The sequence below is a fragment of the Brachyistius frenatus genome, unplaced genomic scaffold (assembly GCF_029030835.1).
Source record: "Brachyistius frenatus isolate BFR_SWC_R1_liver_20210118 unplaced genomic scaffold, ASM2903083v1 Contig_7, whole genome shotgun sequence".
Taxonomy (NCBI): domain Eukaryota; kingdom Metazoa; phylum Chordata; class Actinopteri; family Embiotocidae; genus Brachyistius; species Brachyistius frenatus.
The window spans coordinates 6502410-6523080 of record NW_027210606.1 but is presented as its reverse complement, the minus strand read 5'-3'; the positions used below and the strand labels follow the sequence as shown (position 1 = coordinate 6523080).

Here is a 20671-nt window from a genome sequence, read left to right as displayed (position 1 = left end):
AGAACACGCCAACTCTTCAAAAGGTTTGCCAGAAAAAAAGAAAAAAAAAAACTACAACAGAACAATTCAACAACCTGAGACAACACTCAACACCTGCATCAGCATGTAACGGTGAGTCACCGTCACACATGCGTCAGTTCTTCCTCTGTCTTGTCTGATGGGGAGTGAACTGCAGGCAACCCGTGATGACAAATTTTTGTCGTAATTTGTGAAAATCTGAACTGTAATGATGTTACAGTTAAGCAGCATATTTTCAAAAGAGGATAAAAACATTTCTGGACATATTTGAGAGAAACTGGTTGGAAGTTTTTCTTGACCTACTTACAGGAACGATTCATGGCCCTTCAGGTTATAAAAAGAGTTTTTTACCCTTTTCCAAAAAAAATTTAACAAAAACTTTTTACAACAACTTTCAGCATCTGGTAGGATTCATGGTGCAGTTTGTATTTAGATTTGCTTACTAGAGATACTACTGGTTCCAAATACACATTACGCACACCATTTGATTATGCAGGAGTGTCCGGGGCCAGCTCCTGCATACTCAAAGGGTTAATGGACTGCACTTATATATAGTGAACCCTCGTTTATCGCGGGGGTTACGTTCCAAATAGAGACCGTGATAGGTGAAATCCGTGAAGTAGTAACCTTTTTTTTTTTTACAATTATTATACAATGAAATACTCCATTTCCAATACATTGAAACCAAAGAACAAAACCTTTTTACAGGCCCAAGCATTTGTTTAACAAATAAAAGTACTGTATAAATGTTTTTTTTTACAAATAACTACTGTACTGTAAAATAATAATTTGAATCATCAATACGAACTGAAGGCTTCAAATTGCTGAGATCGGCACCGCCCCACTGCGACCCGAGTCATTGGATTAGAACGGGAGGAAATGAAAAATGATTATGAAAACAAATACAAAGTACAGTCGGACAAATAGTGACTCGTGTATTTCACTGCTCTTCTGACTGAGCCGCTGCATCCTGACTCCGCTCTGCAGCGGTTCTTTCTTCTAAAGCCGGCGGTGCGGGTGTGGTTTTTCGAGAGAAGAACATAGTTATCGATAGTTGTTGTCGCTCTTTTTTCTTCTGGGCAAAAAGATTCTTATAAACCGACATGCCACCATCGATTATTTTTAATTTGGCAAGCTGTTTTACGTACGTGTACATATTAAACCGCAACGTTATTGACAAACAGGTAGAGAAGAAGCGGAGAGACTGTTTAGCCAATCAGAATGCAGAACACAATGCACGATGCAAATCCGTGAAGCAGCGAGACCGTGAAAGGTGAACCGCGTTATAGCGAGGGTTCACTGTATAGCATTTTCATTGTAGCAGTCTAGAAAGCACTTTCCCATTTGTGCCTCCCATTCAAAAGGCACATTCACAAACCAATGGTGACATTAGTTTTCTGTGTTTCGTGGCTCCGGGTTTGATGATGGCAAATGACTGAAAATGTTAACATATTTGATATAAGTCCCATTTCCAATACCAGTACTGGATCGACCAGAACTTTTTTGAAACCCCTCCTAAATACAAAGTTGTTAGTACAGCGACGCAACATAAAACTGCCGAGATGTCATCTTCAACACACACTTGAACAGTGGGGGATATCGAGGGGATGCTGTTCTTGCGATCGGTATGAGACCGATTTTCTTTCAGAGGAGTCTGAAAACAGCGAGACAAAAGAAACAGGAGAGTATTCAGTGAATAAGAAAAATTGTGACTGCTATAGTAGCTTGACTAGTTAACAATAGAGGGTTTGTGCAGGATGTCCTGTGTTGTGCACGCAGAGTCAGTGATTGTGATGATTTTCTCTGACCAATCAGTATACCCTTCAGTATCGGCTCTGCTCACTTGGCACCTCAACAAAAGTGATATTAAAAATAGTACCAGGTACTATTCAAAATTTTTGCCAAAATAGAAAACCACAAAAGTGAGTATAGTCGAGATGGTACTGGCAGTGGAAAAGGGCTATAGGGAGATACAAAAAAAACTGATGAAACTATGTTGTTAACTGCACTGAAAGATATTAGACCATCAGACAAAAAGAAACCACTACAACGACCTTATAATTTCTAAAACAAAATGTAATTTTAATATCAGTTTGAATTTAAGCAGGCCACACCTGTCACATGTGAATGAGTTTTGAGGATAAAGGGGTAAGTCTACACCAGTGCTGCTGCTAGCATCCAGTCCCAGAGTCCCTGTGATCCTTCTAACACAATCCACATGTTCAACCACTGGAATTCTCAACCTTAGATCAACACCGCACAAACTGGCCAAAAGTGATTCGCTTTTTATGCACCCTGGGGTATAATTTGCTTAACAACAGGTCAAAACACAGAAAGGTGTTTTAATCTGAGAAACTGAGCTGATGGTTTTAAGATACCTAAAAATATAATTAGGCCCACGAGACTCCCGTGAAGTGCCAAGGAGCTGCCTTGTGTAGAGAGAAAGGGATAGTTGACGTAAACAAAATGGGATATGGACACATTGAGTTCTGGGAAATGAACAGATGCCCAGACAGGCTCTCCAGCTGTTTGACATTTGATAACTGTGAGACAGCGAGATAGTGGACAGGCAAGGTTCACAATTCAGGATTGTTACAGGCTTTATTTGGAGTGAAGTGCAAAGCAGGAATTCATTGATTGTGTAATGATGTTGCATAAAGCTACTGCTAGATGTTTCCAGATGTGGTGAAAGGTTAGAGGCTGCCGAGGACAAAGAGAAAAAGTTGAAAAATTCAGTGGAAACTGTGCTAACAGTCAACACGGTAAATGAACTGTAAAATATTGGGAATTTTCAGACAATATATGTAAACAAAAAGGACTCCTCTCCAGAAAAGGTGAAATCAGTGAGGAATACTTAAATATGGAGACGAAAATTACATGATCATAAAAATATCTGCTTCTAATGAGGCAAATTAGCACTCCTCCAAAACCACTCTGACTGAAGAGTAAAGCACAAAGTGTCAACTTATTCTTGCTGTAAGAATTGGAAACAAAAAGATTTGCCACTTCCTTCTGCAAGCTGCAGGTTGGCAGACTACAATATTGAGAAACTACATAATCACTTTTTAACTCGTCTGCCAAAGGGATAAACCCAGAGCTTTCTAGGAAACCTTCTAAATGTTTCTCGGAGGACTCGGAGGGAAGCAAGCACAAAGGTTATGGATGCCTGCTACTTCAGTCTGGGTCTGCTGTGTCAGGATGTGCCAAATAAAAATGAGTCCACGTGGAGGAATGAAGCTGCAATGTTTCCTGGACCTGGATCAGTCTGAGTAACCCACGGTCAAAACATCAGAGAGGGGCCTGGAGTTATGCAACAGCTCTAAGTTTACAAAATCTCTGCCCTATTTAAAAAATGCCCTCTTAATAGGAGAAAGATAACAAAAGTTAAAGGTTATTCAACATGTAAATGCGCTGATATGTGCATTAATTCTAAGGAAGCATGTGATCAGTCTCTCGTTCAGGTGTCTAATGTCATGATTTAAATTTTAAAAGTCAGCTCCTTTTCTCTTCAGTCTTTTACATAATGCTTAATATCATTGTTAAATTACAAATTAGCAAACAAATAGCAAAAGTTACATAACGAATAACTAAAAGTTGCAACAAAATACTTTGAAATATTGACAAATAATAGAATTTCTCTAGACTTTGAAATTTTAGGTACATCTTTTGAAATCTGTGGTTTAAACTTAAAGTGAAGAAAGAACCCAGTTTGAAACTTTACCAATAAAATAAGTATTTTAAGGTAAAGCAGCCTTAAGTGTTTTGACTTCATTATGAAAAATTGAATGGGGGAACATGGCAATGTAACAGAAAATTATTGCTAAAGATTATACAGCCTGTTGTCATAACTTTTAAAATCAGTAACAACTGAAAGTTAATTATTTTTGGAATCAAATTTTAGATCTCAAAATAGGAGCTGCTATGTCCACTGCAATCCTAATTTCACTTACTAAACACACATATCGTGTACACAACCATGACAGGTGTTACAGGAATGCCTTTAATTCCTGGTGCAGGTGTGAACTTTCAGCCTGCTCGGGGTGGCATGTTCTCACACAGCAGTGCTGTTACAGATTATTAATGAAACAGGCCTCGTCTCGTCACATTCAACCCGGCCTTAAGACGTGGCTCATTCTGTGGTTTTTAGCATTTAGGTTTTGGTTTCAAAGATCTGTGGACCACATGGGAGCTTCATCCTGGATGTTTCTTTGGTAAATGAAAACCGCAGATGATTTATGGGTGAAAAGACAAAAAGCGCAGACACACAGGGGAATCTTTAAATTAGCTACATTGACATGGCCTTTGGTTATATGGCAGCTTATGATTTACTCTCGGTACGCATGCTGAGATGGGTCCAGCTCTGTTAAAGTCAGTGAACTGTCTGGAGCAGCTGCAAACTAGCCAGCAGTACGAGGAGAATGAAAGACACTTCATAAATCAGTGCTGGAATGCAGCCTCATTTCCTCTGCGGCCCCACCTTCTCAACAAACAGCTTCTTCCTACAAATCCACGAGCTTTCTACACCCGGCAGCTGAGACCTGACCATCACAGTCATGACACAATCTGCAGCTGGGAGTCTCAGCAGCTTTCCTCGCAGCAAAGTAGTTCACATTTCAGTCATGCAGGGCAATGTGCTGCTACAAAACAAAACAAAAACTAATGAGAGAGTAGGATGGTACGTGACTACGTGTTTGGGGCAACTGTTAATAATTGTTATTACAACAGAAGAAAATCAGTTCAAGCTTTTGCAGACATGAAATATATATATATATATATATATATATATATTATATTATATATATATACATCATATATATGATATATATATATATCATTTATACAGTGGTGTGAAAAAGTGTTTGTCCCCTTCCTGATTTCTTATTTTTTTGCATGTCTGTTACACTTAAATGTTTCAGATCATCAAACAAATGTAAATATTAGTCAAAGATAACAAGTAAACATAAAATGCAGTTTTTAAATGAAGGTTATTATTATTAAGGGAGAAAAAAAATCCAAACTCACATGGCCCTATGTGAAAAAGTGTTTGCCCCCTAAACCTAATAACTGGTTGGGCCACCCTTAGCAGCAACAACTGCAATCAAGCGTTTGCGATAACTTGCAATGAGTCTTTTACAGCGCTGTGGAGGAATTTTGGCCCACTCATCTTCGCGGAGTTGTTGTAATTCAGCCACATTGGAGGGTTTTCCAGCACCAACCGCCTTTTTAAGGTCATGCCACAGCATCTCAATAGGATTCAGGTCAGGACTTTGACTAGGCCACTCCAAAGTCTTCATTTTGTTTTTCTTCAGCCATTCAGAGGTGGACTTGCTGGTGTGTTTTGGATCATTGTCCTGCTGCAGAACCCAAGTTGGCTTCAGCTTGAGGTCACGAACAGATGGCCAGACATTCTCCTTCAGGATTTTTTGGTAGACATTAGAATTCATGGTTCCATTTATCACAGCAAGTCTTCCAGGTCCTGAAGCAGCAAAACAGCCCCAGACCGTCACACTCCCACCACCATATTTTACTGTTGGTATGATGTTCTTTTTCTGAAATGTGGTGTTACTTTTACGCCAGATGTAATGGGACACCCACCTTCCAAAAAGTTCAACTTTTGTCTCGTCAGTCCACAGAGTATTTTCCCAAAAGTCTTGGGGATCATCAAGATGTTTTCTGGCAAAAATGAGACGAGCCTTAATGTTATTTTTGCTCAGCGGTGGTTTTCGTCTTGGAACTCTGCCATGCAGGCCATTTTTGCCAAGTCTCTTTCTTATGGTGGAGTCATGACCACTGACCTTAACTGAGGCAAGTGAGGCCTGCAGTTCTTTGGATGTTGTTGTGGGGTCTTTTGTAACCTCTCGGATGAGTCGTCGCTGCGCTCTTGGGGTAATTTTGGTCAGCCGACCACTCCTGGGAAGGTTCACCACTGTTCCATGTTTTCTCCATTTGTGGATAATGGCTCTCACTGTGGTTCGCTGGAGTCCCAAAGCTTTAGAAACTTTAGGCTTTATAACCTTTTCCAGACTGATAGATCTCAATTACTTTCTTTCTCATTTGTTCTTGAATTTCTTTGGATCTCGGCATGACGTCTATCTTTTGAGGATCTTTTGGTCGACTTCACTTTGTCAGGCAGGTCCTATTTCAGTGATTTCTTGATTGAGAACAGGTGTGGCAGTAATCAGGCCTGGGTGTGGCTAGAGAAATTGAACTCAGGTGTGATAAACCACAGTTAAGTTATGTTTTAACAGGAGGGGGCAAACACTTTTTCACACAGGGCCATGTGGGTTTGGATTTTTTTTTCTCCATTAATAATAAAAACCTTCATTTAAAAACTGCATTTTGTGTTTACTTGTGTTATCTTTGACTAATATTTAAATTTGTTTGATGATCTGAAACATTTAAGTGTGACAAACGTGCAAAAAAATAAGAAATCAGGAAGGGGGCAAACACTTTTTCACACCACTGTATATATAATATAATTAGTTGTGTACTAATGAATGTCCAGCATAACACCATCAACACCAACAACCCGGACCATTTTGGTTCCTAATATACTCATTTGGCATTGCAACACATAAAACATAATAGGCACGCAATATAGTTTTTCCATTTACAATCACAAAAGTCGCCATGATAACTTGAGTCGAGCTAATTTGCATCACATCAACAATCTACCTGCAGATAAAGCGTTACCAAACAGGAAAGAAAAGCAATGATCCTGGTTAAAAACTGAAAATAGGCTTTCTCTGTGAGGATATGGAAATGTGACCTTTGGTCAGTTTCACACCAAAGCTCACGGAAGAAAAGTTATAATTACTGTAAAAGACACCCATGGTGTTGAAGCTGAGACCAGTGTGATTGTGAGCTAGTTTATTGTAAACACTAAACTGTTAATGTCGCTGTTTCCACTGATGGTAGATGGCAGGTTTGTGTAATGTTTTACTGCACACTTCCCATCTGTTAGTTCTGCTCCTATCTAATAAAGGCACAATGCCCCAAAAGAATCATCTTAAAAAAAAAAAAAAAATATAAAGGGTAAATTAGCTTTCAATGATAAGCAATCATTTTCAAGCTTAAAAATAATCAGCATGTAGGTCACATGTTGTGACTTGCCTCTACAGCAACCGAGCTCCTGAGTATGATGATTTCTTTTTTCCAGTAGTTAATGAAGTTAGACTTCCACTGAATTTTACATGCAGTCTTATACAATTCTTGTTTTCTCTGCATCCTTTTCTCCTATGATATTACATGAGATTTATAGATTTGGTAAGATTCCATCTGGGTCCTGATTACACACAAGACATGCTTGTATAACAGTCTTGTATCACCAGAGATGGTGCGTGTCAGAAATCCACAGGCGGACAGAGATGTTCTCGGAGAGCAGAGTAAGAAGTGTTATATCCCAGAGGAACCTAAACAGCAATCTGCTGTTACCATGGAAACACTGGTAGGCCAACAGATGCCATGACTCTAAATATCAGGAAATACATACACTTAAATAGAGCAGCCATCCACTGATGTTATATTTGTATGGGTTAAATACATAAATGTCCAAAACTGGATACTACAGTTTATGTAAAGGCATTGATTTCTCAGCAAGTTTTGAACCTTTCTATTTTCAAGCATGCACAAAAGTCATGCCATATTAATTACTAGACCTATTTAGTATTTCTGCAGCTTGGCCCAAAAGTGAGTCAAACTGTGATCTACAAAAATTGAGGAAAAAGTAATTGGTTGAGTCAAACTGCTTTTAAAGGGCCTGTAGACGAATACAGAGTTACAACTATAACTTGATAAATTGTTTAGTTAATCATCAGAAAATTAACAGCTATTTTAATAATATAGTTGTCAACATTTTTGGCTGCAGCTTGTTAAATATGAGCATTCTAGACTTTGCTTCATCACACGTTAACTGAATACCTTTGGTTTTTGGACTGTTGGCCAAACAAAATAGGAAATTCGAACACGGGGTTTCAGGAAACTGTAGCAGAGGTTAAAGCAAAAACAATTAGCTGAGGAAAAAAATTGAATTATTCATTAAAAAAAAAATACAAATCATTGCGGCCTTAACAAATGTTTTAATTGGTTTTGAAGGATGTCAGAGGCTTTTTGTTTTTATTTAAACAAACAATAGCTGCAATAAAAAAATATGCACGCATGTCATTTTCACTTTAATACAACTCCTCCTCAACAGGCCATAAAACACCCACTAACAGAATACCAACAAGTTGATTCATTTCATCTTTTCAAGTTCACAGAATTCATAAATATGTTGCAAGGCAACAGTGCAATTAAAATGCAAGTGTACATTTAAGCCTGAGGCTCTGCAGAACAGTGGAAACTGCAGTTAGAGAAGTGATGGAGAAAAGAAAGAGAGGGGGCCAAACCTGTCAGTCGAGGGACTGTGTAGGGGCTCTGGAAAGGCTTTCCGGTGCTTGGGGGTAAGGGGCACAAACTCTTATCTGCAGCGCCGCAGACCCTTCCCTTTGAAGTGTTGCTGAGCCACCGACTGAGCCAGGGACAGTGAAGGTGAAAGGCAGGAGGCTGGAGAAAATGTAGAGACAGCAACAAAGGTGAGAAAACAACTGAGGTACACACAAGTGCAAAGAAACAAACAAAACATGCCTGCTAATATTTATCTCATGGTGTTTAAAAAAAAAAAAAAAAAGCCCCTCAGGCAGCATTTAGAGCAGTTTTGTGGGGCAGAACTAAAACTTTGAGGTCAAACAGCACACACGTCATTGTTTTCCCTCTATCTTTTATGTCTTCTTTAGGGTGGCCATATTTCCTCTTGGAGAGGAATGATGAAAGCATATGGTGGCCATGTGTTGGAGAACCACAAGCTGCAAGGTTGGAGGGGGGGATGTACATGAGACACAAATGAATGGCAAGGAAAGTGAATCGACAGACTGTTTTGCCCGCTCCCTCTGTTCACTGAAACTCTCTCTCAAGGATAATCCTCTGTAATAGACTTAAAGGCACTTTAACTGAGCTGCCAGCTGCCTGTGTCCACAGCGGAAAGCCACCCAGGTCAAGTCAGAGGGAGGTTACCACGACAATATAACACATTCCTATAGTGACTCAAATTCACACTGAAATAATCGGATTCCAAATTATGATCACTCATCCTTAGTATAATATGTTGAACTTCAAAATAGCCGCGCAAATATGAGATATGGAATAATGAGTTGAAAATAAATATTTATAAATCAATGCATATCTACGCTGGGGATGGGAAATCAGATTGAAATGCATAATAAATGCATTTTGGGTAAAGACGGTGCAATCAAATGTTCCAAGACTGATAGTGTTGCTCACCAATGGAGTGTAGTACGGTAATGTGTAGCGAACAGCAGGCAGAAATTTCTATCATGAGTAAGAACTCCAAGTTACATCAGTTGATCAACATCAGCACCAGAGTTACACGTGTTTTGTGACCACTGGTACATTTCCCGATGGACCTGAAACTTGAGCAGAGAGTACAGATTCAAGTTTGAGTCAAACTCAAGAAATCCGCAACAGAGATCCTAGAAATGATTGAGGCGTCTGAGGCAAAACATTTGGCACCAACAACTTGAAATGTGGCAATATAGCAATTGTGTTTTCCAATATGCAATGCGCATACTTGACATGCTGACAAAACTGGACTCCCAAGCTCTGCAGGAGCGCTGGGAACTGTGTTTCGCTGTACAGAGGCCTTGAAGAGGGATGGTGGTCAGATTTAAATCAATTAAGATTTTAGGATGTTATAGTCTGAGAACGTTTTCACAGCACCTCATACATTAGAGCTAAAACAGACAGTGAGCAAACTCAGTTTTCAAGCAAAAATATCAAACTGTTCCAGTTCTCCTATTTTAAACAAAACAATTTGCTTGTTTGTTGATCAGAGACAACTTTGAACTTCTGAAAGTGGAAACTGAAATGTACATTTTCCAGTATTTTCACCCGACAATAAAAAAAATAGTGCTAATCGAAGGAACTAATTCACACCTCTGCTTAAATTTGTCCAACATATGATGAACTCGCAGTATGTTTTCAAGCAACAGTATGCACAACCAGAGCAGTTCCAACAGAGACTCCACAGACACTTTAATTTTGATCAGTAAATAATTCATTCAGAAGGAGGCGAATGTGGGCCAGAGAACTGCAATCAACCAATTTCTGTGTTCCACAGTAACATGAGGAAAAAACATTTTCAGTTCCTACGAATCGGTTTGAATCCTCAAAAAAAAAAAAAAAAGACTGACTTCCCACAAACGGTCGTGTAGGGATTGTATATTATCAGGGAAAATGTTTATCATAAGGTGCACATTATGGGTGAACTTGTTTTACAACTTCACATTTACTGTCGGAAACAACACTGAGAATGGACAGTGAGGTCATAATGAAAAGACGAGGACAGGAGGCGCGGTGACTTTACTCTTTTTTTTTTTTTTTTTTTTTTTTTAATGGACTGAATTTGGAAATGAATAATTAGGTCAGTGGTTCTCTGTCTTGGTCCACAGGGTACAAAGACCTGTTGATTTTCCTTCAAGATGTCTAATCATGGACTCCTTTAGACACTGGTTGAATTACTGCATTAGGTTTATCCATTCTAACCTCTTTAGAGCAGATGAAATGCGAGCTAATTACTAAATAATGGCTATTAAAGTTTCCTGTAGCAGGTATAACTACTGCAAGATTCAGGTACTCAAGTGATTCTGATTGTCATATACAAGTGTTGTTCTTTTTCTTTCCATTTTCATATTCCAAAAATTAGGAAGCAATTGTAATCCTAATATGGTCACCAATTCCTCCTCTCATTCCATAATGTTGTTACAAAAAGAGATGTCTGACAAACTTTGATTGATTATGATTTTCAATAAAGCAAATCATTCATCCAGAATAATCTCAAAACCTCTAGTGTTCATTAAAAACAACAATTGTGAAGCCACACATGACTATCCTTGTTCGATAATGTGTAAAAGCTCACGTAGTTGATAAACTGATGAACCAAGATGACAACTAACTGTGATGAATTCAACAACAACTGAGCAAGAAGCTGAGAGGATTTAATTCATACCGCATTTTGGAAATATGGGAAGAAAGCCACCAATCAGAATAGTTTAGGAAGATATTTGAATCAGCCACAATGACCTGAGGAATCAGTTCAGAAAAATCCTAAACATTTTTACTGACTGAGTTGAACAAATACAGCAGCGACAAGAGAACTCCCTGCTTGAACGAGACACTTTTTAAAGTACATGTCTCTGAAGTTTAGATGCCCTTTACTAAAGCAGCAAAATAAGAGCACTCAAATTCAAAATATGAAAACTAAACTCCAGCTGTAACCTTTCTATAAAAAGTACAAAACAAAATCAATAACAGACAAGAAAACCACAAACTGCGTAACCAGAGGTACCATAACTCGACTTAAATCCAGGCTTAGCGAACCTGTAAAGAGGTCTCACAGGGTCCTCTCGGACCATGAGACAGTGGGAGACCTCTGACCAGGCATGTAAGAGAAGCCCCCATTCACAAAGACAGACGTTTCCATGCCAACAGGACCTCTGCTGGGAGAGGCCTCCTTTCAAACCGTTTTCATGCTGCACCTCTGCTGCAGTCTCAGAGACGGACTGGTGGGCATTTGAGTGGGAATGAGTTGTGGGTGGCAGTGAGGAGATGCAATTGTGTTAAAGCCAGATGGAAAAGGTCTGAGCCTAGAGCCTCAGTGCAGTCTGATAGGAAATCACATCAAGGCTGGACGGCTCTGTGTGCTGGAAACTCACTTACATCCTGCCAGATCAACATTTTGTCACGTGAAAAGCTCATGTTTGATGTCAGTGTGCATGCTTTAATGCTGAGGCTTTGAATTATTTTCATTAGTTTCCAATCTATTCATCAGGATTCAATAAGGTGAACAAATATACCACGAGAACGAAAAGCCTTGATCAGAGACTTCTCCTCCACTGTATGTGGTAACCACGAGCTGTATTATACCACTGAATAAATGTATACACATGAATACAAATGAACAACCAAGACTGCTTTTCAGTGGTGTTGGATTTAAAAGGATGGAATTAATTAATACAATAAGTGCTTTGGTTTGTCGGGTATTAAATTCAGTGCTTTAGCCATAAACAAACATTCTTAACTGCTAATTTTAGCTATAAAAGGATTCTTAAAAGGGTTTTAAAAAAAATACTGTCAAACCTTACTATTAATTATTTTAATAAATATATTCCGGCTTTGAGCAAAGTTCAACATTCGGCTTTCTTCTTTACTGAGACACAGATAAAAATATAAATGCCACATTCCTGATCATACTGTAAATATAAATGCATACAAAAAGCCAAGATATAAACAGCGAGCTATAACGTGTTAATTAGTGAGCTTCAGATGTGAATTTTGTGCAGAATGCTTATTATCAGAGAAAGTGAAAACTCTTTATGAGGTGGTAGATAAGCAAGTGCCAATATTTTTTCTCAACTCCATAGAGAACTGTTTGTTCCATCCTACTGGGCGTACGATGAAGATGACATCCAGAAGATGAGAAAGAGCCGAGCAGTTAAAGCTGTGCTTGTTGAGCACTACAAAAAGGAGACAAGCGTTCCTTCTGGAAGAGGACAAAGACAGTCTCTTATCTGTGTTGAAACATGTCATTGACAGACTAGAACAGTCTGTCACAGTACAATTTTGGACTACAATGCATCTTAAGTTGTTTTGCCCCAGACTGCCACTTCCTCCTGTCCCTGCACTATGTCATCTTGCTCACACCACAGCCCACATCAAAGCAATAAGCCTGGGAGATTTCTCCCCATGTTCATTAGCCAGCTCAGAGCTACATGGCACGGCACTGAATTATTAACACGCTCCTTGTGCCTCACAGACACAGAGCAGAGGGCCATTCACAACTGCAGATCACACTCTGCTTGTACATCTCCAGTCAGAGTGAACTCAAACTTGTGACGAAAGCAGAGAACAGAGAAGGTCATCACATGATCAATGCTCAGAGCAACTGGACGATGAAGGGATGCACTAAATCAAGAAAGATGTTTCAAATTCTTAAGATGTTTTCATGTGGGAGGGAGGGAGAGAAGTTCATGTTTGGTAAGGAGAGAGAAGACCGTGTTTCAGTGCCACAGAAGGAGGCTTTAACATGCGTTAAAACATGAACTGTTGCTGTGATACTGACGATGTTTACGCGATAACCTGATTATGGCCAATAATAATTACAGTCAACTTTCTGTCACAGCATCATGTGCTTAATCCCCTCCATAAACACCACCACAGTTTCTCTCCAGTAATTGACCCCGAATCCAACATTGGTCCCGAGATGCTTCACTAGTCGCTACGTCTTTGCTGACACAGATAAGACCAGAGGCTGCACAATCCATATGAAGATTACTGGATTTTGCACCTGCTTCAAACTGGCTCAGGTGAGATGAAGTCGTGAGGCTACCGAGTGCAAAAGCTAACATTAGCCTCACAATCATGAGGTAAAGCAGCTAAATCAGACACTATCTAGCTCGGACAGCAGCCGTAAAAGACTGCAATTAACACAAACTTTGTTAGCTCTGGCTGATTCTCTCATTACTCCCTGTAAGATTTGTTTCTCTTGGGTTTCCTCTGGCTTTCTAAGATGCGAGTTCTTGAGCTCAGAAGAGGAGGCAGTAAAAACAGGCCCGGTGTAGGTCGTAATATTTGTCTGTTTGACCTAATTACAGCCTGACCTTTATTTCAGTTATGCCCTGTCGTCCTTCATGTTGTTGCCACAATGTCCTACTTGATGACTTTCTTAAGTTACACTCTTCAAAAGATTTACTGAAGACGGGAGATCCCTCTTGGACCTCCCCACAGAAAAGCCCTTTAATTTCCTCTTTCCTTGATCTCACTTTCTCTCAAGTGCCGCTCGCCCCCCCAAAACACACACACACACACACACACACACACACACACACACACACACACACACACACACACACACACACACACACACACACACACACACACACACACACACACACACACACACACACACACAGCAGGTTGGACTTGCGTAGAGTCCACTCCTCTTATTCTTTCTGTTTCTCCCCTTCATGCAGAGGAGTTAAGTTTTATTTCCTTCATAATCTCCCTTTTCCTTGCGTCATGAGATAAATCTCTTCCCAGACTATACAGCACATCCTGTCCATGTTTGCTTTTGCCGTCTCTTTACAGTTTCTCTCTGATTAAACCACATCCATCTTTCCATTTCCTATCTGATCCTCTTTCAACATTCTGTCATTTCTCCTCTAGACCTCTGGATTCATTCAGCTGAGCAAGTCAGCGACCAAATAACACTTTCCACTTTTTTGCTTCATCTCTAAATTTGAAATCGGCAGCTAAACATCAATTCCCCACTTCAACCCCCCAGAGTGATCCCGACGTGTCCGCTCTTCCTCTGAAGCTCCTCCACCTGGAAGAAGTGCTAAAACTCATCTTGACCAGCAGACCTGACTTCAATCCCTTCTCTCTCTCTCTCTCTCTGGACTGTGCATACTCATCAAACTACAATCATCAATTCTTCAGTTCTCCCAGTCCAGCTGATGCCGTGAATCACTCTCTGTTTTCTTTTTTTAAACTTCTGACCAAATGTCCCACTATCTGCTGAACAGCTTTCTGGGTCTCAAAAAACGTGTAAATCTGTCAGTTCTCGTCAAACTGCTCTTACTGGGCTACTAAAGAAATTCAACACAGAAACGTCTCTCTTCATGCTTCGAGTCTTTCCCACTGTCCGCAGCCAGATGGTCCTTGCCATGCTTGTTCACCTGGGGCTTCCAAAGCACCTGATCATCATCACTGCCTTTCTTTGATAAAGACGTGCATTATGTCAAAACATTAGTTAATGACCATTATCAAAAAGCTCCTGCTGTAGCTGTGCGCTTCAAGTGACATCACTCAGTTGTCATGCCTGTTTGAACTCAAGAGTTGGCTGATGCACAGATATTTCTTCATCATTAACAGTCCAAAGAGTCCTGTATTCAAACAAGGTTAGGGGCAGCGAGCACGAAGGCTTATCAGACACTTAAATTGATTGGTTGATAACTAACTGGCCAATGCAGCGCCAAGGCCTGTTTTTGCTGAAGCTTCTTGTCCACTGAGACATGTTGTACCATCATGAGTTTCCTCCTGACAAACGGATGCCACTGGACAAGTATTACAAAGTCGATTTGCATGAAAACAAAAACAGTCGTTTTTGACATTTTGACGACATGACATAATATTTTTTTTTTAAAACGTTATCATTACTTTTAACATTTAAACATAAAAATGGAATTAAATAAGTGTTATAGTTTTACATTTTTGACAGTTTGCTTTCAAATATTCAGTAAAACTGATCTCAATTCTTTAAATTGTAAACAACTTAGTTAGATTCAGATTCTGTATAAAGCTGAGCAGCTTTCAGCCATGCTTATTGTTGCCGTACGCGAGTTACGTATGTTGGGTACATCTGTGTGAATCTTTTTCCATCATAATAAAAAGTTATATTATTGTGATCATAAAAAAAATGTCACACCCCTAATCTATACAGCAAACGTATGGTGGTAATTGGAATAAAGAAGCTAGTGGGAAAGGAATAAAGTTATAGTCTTTGATTACAGAGACCCCGGATTTGATTTTCAGTACCTCCAGCTTGGTCCAGTGAATTTGAGGAACTGGCATGAACCTCACCAACACGTGCTCCGAGGTACAAAATCTGCAAGTCTCGGGCATCGTAGTAGAATAGCGATTAACATGCACACAGTATAATTAAAACATCCAAAGTTAGATTCCAGCCAGGGACTTTTACTGCATGTTTCCTGTCAGCCTTTACTATCTACTGTTAATGAAGAATAAAATGCAGACAAATAACATCAAACAAAGAGTACAACTCTGTTTACACGGCTGAAGCTTCCCATTTTCCCCCAATAACCCAAGATTACATATGTTTCATTACTGAGCTAACATTCAATGCGGCTGCCTACAGGAAATGTTTATCTGCAATCATTAGTCCCATTTAAGCATACTTGTTTCAAAAGTGCTTTTAATTGTCTTTAATTTGAAAAGGTGAGTTACGGAGACAAGTCTTGCCTCCAGGATCGATATGCCACCTGAATACTGTCCACTGTCCTCATGTTTGGTCAAAACAAGCTTCAAAGATGGGAAATCTCACAATCCATATGAGACTGGTTTTAGGAAAGCCCTGGGGGTCTGTAACACAGCAGCAGTCAGGAGTGTGGGAATGTGAAGCTTTCTGCAAACAAAGTCTGGGATACCGCTTGTCTCCTTCATTTTTCAAGGCTTTGCGGCAAAAAAAACAAAAAAACAAAAAAAAACTCACAACCAGAAAATTGTATTTCATCACCCTCATCCATGCGAACTGAAAATATGCCATTCTTGTCTTGACATTGTCAGCCTATCTTTGTACTTGCATTGTCTAATCCTCATCGGCTTACAACACTGCCTCAAGTGTGAAGACGGAGGAGAATAAAAGTCCCACTAAACGCCACACACTCAACAGAAGGGTTCAATCATTCAATAGTACAACATAAAGGCCATTCTGACTCTGAATAACGACTGTGGGTGCTTAGTTTGTAGATATTGAACAGCCTCTTCCATCTCTATTTCAAAAGAGCTGCCAGAGGCCAAATTAAAACACAACACCGGGCGTCCTGGCTGATCCGATCACCAGTGGGCAGTTAACAGCCACATTAGCCTCAAGTGACCACTTGTGATCTAATCTCACTTCTCCGCACTATTTTCAAATGAACATGTACATCAAGCAAAAAGTTAGAGGTAAATAAACACATGAACATGTACAGAAATGCAGAAAGGGGGTTGAAGCGACAGAGTTAAAAAAAAAATTGAAATTCTTGCTCACTGCAGCCTCGTTTTATGTTAATGTTACATTTCACATTTGTAAATGTCTGAAGTTACTTTACTTGACAACCTGAACCATCAGGCTCGACCCCATTGGTTTAGGTCAGATTAATTCATCTTCCCAGCGGGTTGGAAAGGGTCGTACTCTGCATTGCAGTGGATAAATGAACAGTGCGATGAGGCGGCAGCTCTTTCACAGCTGCTGGTCTAATGTGTGTCTAAATGAGGTAAACAAAAAAAACTAAACCCAGAGGAGGCTTTGGTGAAACAAGTGACACGTAGCAGCTTGTGTCTTTATTCAGTAAACAGCTGTTTTAAAGCCGTGAGACTGCAGGTAAATCTCTCCTGCCTTCTGTACAGTTCAGCTAAGCTCAGCAGGATATTTATTCTGGTAACAAAAAATAGAAGAAGAGCACGCAGAGATCTTCAGGTATAAGAACTGTTTCAGTGGAGGGAAACAAATCATCCAAACTAAAATATTAACACTTTAGAGCTGAAACAATTACTCAACTGACAGAAAATTAATTTGCTACTATTAATGAAAATCAATGTTGTGGTTCAGTCATTTTTCAAACAAAAGTTCAAGCTTCTCAAATATTAGGATTTGCTGCTTTTTCAGGCCTCACATAACGGTGAATAAGACATTAAAATGGTTTTGGACAACAAGACATTCCAAAGCTCTGAGACGTTATGAGCATTTTTCATAAGTTTAGGACATTATAGATTATACAAACAGAAATCGTTAGTGGCAGCCAGTTCTTATTTTACAACAAGACCCCAGACTCACTACGGACTCAAGATTTCCTAGATTTTTCATACTTCCACTAAAATGACCAAAGTTGTTGCCACTTAAGCCGCAGATACAAAAGAATTATTATGTAGTTTTACAGCCGTGTAAGGAGAACTGAACAGGCTGAACAAAGTGGTTCCTTCTGTTGGCTCTACATCATAGAAACAAACTAAATTCCAGTGACTGTGACCAATAGGTTATCCTCAACAGACCTCTTCTATAATTTTAGACATACTGTATATTGCTCTGTACTAAAGACTTAACGTATTTCCCATATTGACACATTAGAACTGAAAGTTCCTTTCAGTTTTGCAGACTATTCAACACAGTTTTTAAGCATGACAGGTTGTCAGCGCAGATTAAAGCCACAAAACCAAACGTTCATGAAATAAAGTCAAATTTCCAGTATTAGATTGAAACCTGCAAATGCTGCTGGCTGTGTAGACATCTTCATCTGTTACAAAAAACAAACTAAAGCATATTTTCAAACAGCAAAGTACTTACAATTTACACAACAAAACCAGAAAATCACCCCTACACAACCCAAATGCAAATCAATACAACAGTATCGAAATAAATCCTTCCTTTATGACGCTTTTTGTGCTCAGCTTTTGTTGACAACGTGTCAGAGAAATGTTGTTTCCAAGTCTTTTCACACTGAGAGGTAATAGTGTAATTTGACAAGTAAATAGTATCCGTTTATTGGCAGTGTGTCAACACTTCTGCAGTTCAGCATGTCTCAGTTCATTGCAGAAAGGAAAGCGCCACAGCAACAGCACTTTTATAATCCATGTAATGTAAAACATCACCCCCCCCAACTGTCCTGCAGTCCTCGTAATTATAAATAAAATAACATAATTAGATTATAATGTGGTCCGTAATGTTGAGCGACTGATTTAACTCAAATATCTGCTTTTGCTTTAAGATCAACCTGTTATAACGAAACGGAGTAGTGCTGTCACAATCATCAAATTTTAGCCGCTGACTATACAAACAATTGCCATGAACAATTTAGTTGTGTTTTTCAGATTTTATGGCACCATTACAGTATAAACCTAATCACAGTTTAATAATACACACACAGGATGGCTCCATTGAAAACCTCAAATGGTGGAAAACAATGTGGAAAAAGTGATAGAAATAAAACTGTTCTGCAAGTTTCATCCAGCTGTTTTTATACAGATGAATGGAAACAATTCCAGCGGAATACGCAAAATAATTGAGGTCAGTTAAAATAATTGCGATCAGGCGATTATGTATTTATGACAGGCCTACCACCTCGTCATGGTTTTCATCCACCCAGCTCTCTGACTTATGTTTCCCCTCCAGACAGGCTAACTTTTCAACAGACTACAGTTACTGGGCTTGCGAGAGGCCCTTGAATGTTGCATGTTTTTGTTGTCTTGAAACCACACAGCACAGAAAATGACACCTATATACCCCGATGGATTGGTAAAAATTGTAATCCTTGATGTTGGATGCTCAATATTGACTTTAGAACCCAGAGACAGCTGTGTTTTTAAGGAAGGACACACTCAGACCTGAGAGGTCACATGAAACCAGCTGAGACCGAGTCTATAACCTCATTCAAATGGACTGCGTGATGTGACTTTAACCTGTGCTCGAGGAGTTTCATTTGATCTGGCCTCATCATGCTCCTCCCAAACTTAATTTAACTTTGGGATGGTTGTTTTACTTTAAGACTAATAAAATGGCATGAGGAAAAAAGCTGGACCGCATATGGTCAAATAACAGAATTAGGGTGCGGAGAGAACTGAAACTGAAACTCTGGTACTATAATGTACTGCAACTCTGTTGTTAAAGAGTACTGTCTGAACAATATACACTCATGGCTTTGGCTACCCTTAGACGTGAAGGAATGGGGTCAAACATGGGTTCGAAATGAGAGCATACTAATGGTGTTATGTAAGCCACATGCAAACATCATATCCTGGAGTCAGAAACCTTGATAAGACCTTATACCCGTCTGTAAAAATCTGAATATGCTGGATACTGTGGCCTGTAAAGACTTTGAGCAAGTATGTTGCCATTCTCTGTCATGTGTTGAGTTACATTGTATTTGGTCAAGAACAAAACAGTTACAGTAAATAGGATGTAATGATGGTGTATATGTTGAAATACAAGTATGACACCACTATTGCAGACTACGATCTGTATTGTCAGTCTGGTTCATCCTCTGAGGAGACTCAGACAGAACAGGTATAACAAACCTGGAAGTCAAGGAGTCAAACACGTCCATCCCATTTACAATATTTACCAAAGAGTAAACAGTAAAAACGCATCCACAAAATAGTCACGCAGTTGAATCAGCAACTTTAAAAACAGGTTGGACAAAACAGAGGAGTCATAATAACATTCATAGAGGTGGCATTTCTTTTTGAGGAGTGTTGTATTGGACCGCAGTAGTTTGAACAAGATTACATTTCATTTAGCCGACGCTTTTATCCAAAGCGACTAACAATAAATGCATTTCAACCAAGAGGGTACAAAACCCAGAACAACAAGAATCATCTTTTATCTTTTATCACGTGCTGAACCTCACGTGGCTAACCGGAGCAAAACGTCTGCAGGTCAAACAAAACACATGCTGCGTGATCACTTTGTACTGGAGACACGGTGCCCAGGTGGAGGTCGGTCTATGGTCCAGGTGAGCTGTTCGATGTTTTGAACAGGCCGGCGACTGTTTGTTGTCCCATTAAATAACCAATCCAATGTTGTTTCCAATATATCTGCCTTCTTTGAGGACGCAATTGTTTGGTTTGTCATATCAGAGCATGTCGACTGCATCTTCCAAAACCAAACATTTCTCAGCGACCTCCAAACAATTTAACTGTCCTTTAAATTATGTCATCGGTCGTCTGGATTTAGCAAACTTTAGAGGTACGAGATAACTTTTCATGTGGTCTTTTAAAACTTTGGACATAAAAGTGTGAATTAGCAGAGTGGAGAAGTAATAATGGA

At 39.5% G+C, this 20671-nt stretch overlaps 1 protein-coding gene across 2 annotated transcripts in view; it reads right to left on the bottom strand.

Moving 5' to 3' along the window:
- Positions 1-20671, bottom strand: part of fbxw7 (F-box and WD repeat domain containing 7) — a 118364-nt gene that overhangs the window by 96390 nt on the left and 1303 nt on the right. The window contains exon 2 of one of the 2 annotated variants that reach the window (XM_069689241.1): positions 8406-8562. The exons of the other annotated variant lie outside the window; for it this stretch is intronic. The gene's annotated coding sequence lies outside the window, so the exon portion shown is untranslated. The remainder of the gene's footprint in view (positions 1-8405; positions 8563-20671) is intronic. 2 annotated transcript variants of the gene reach the window in all.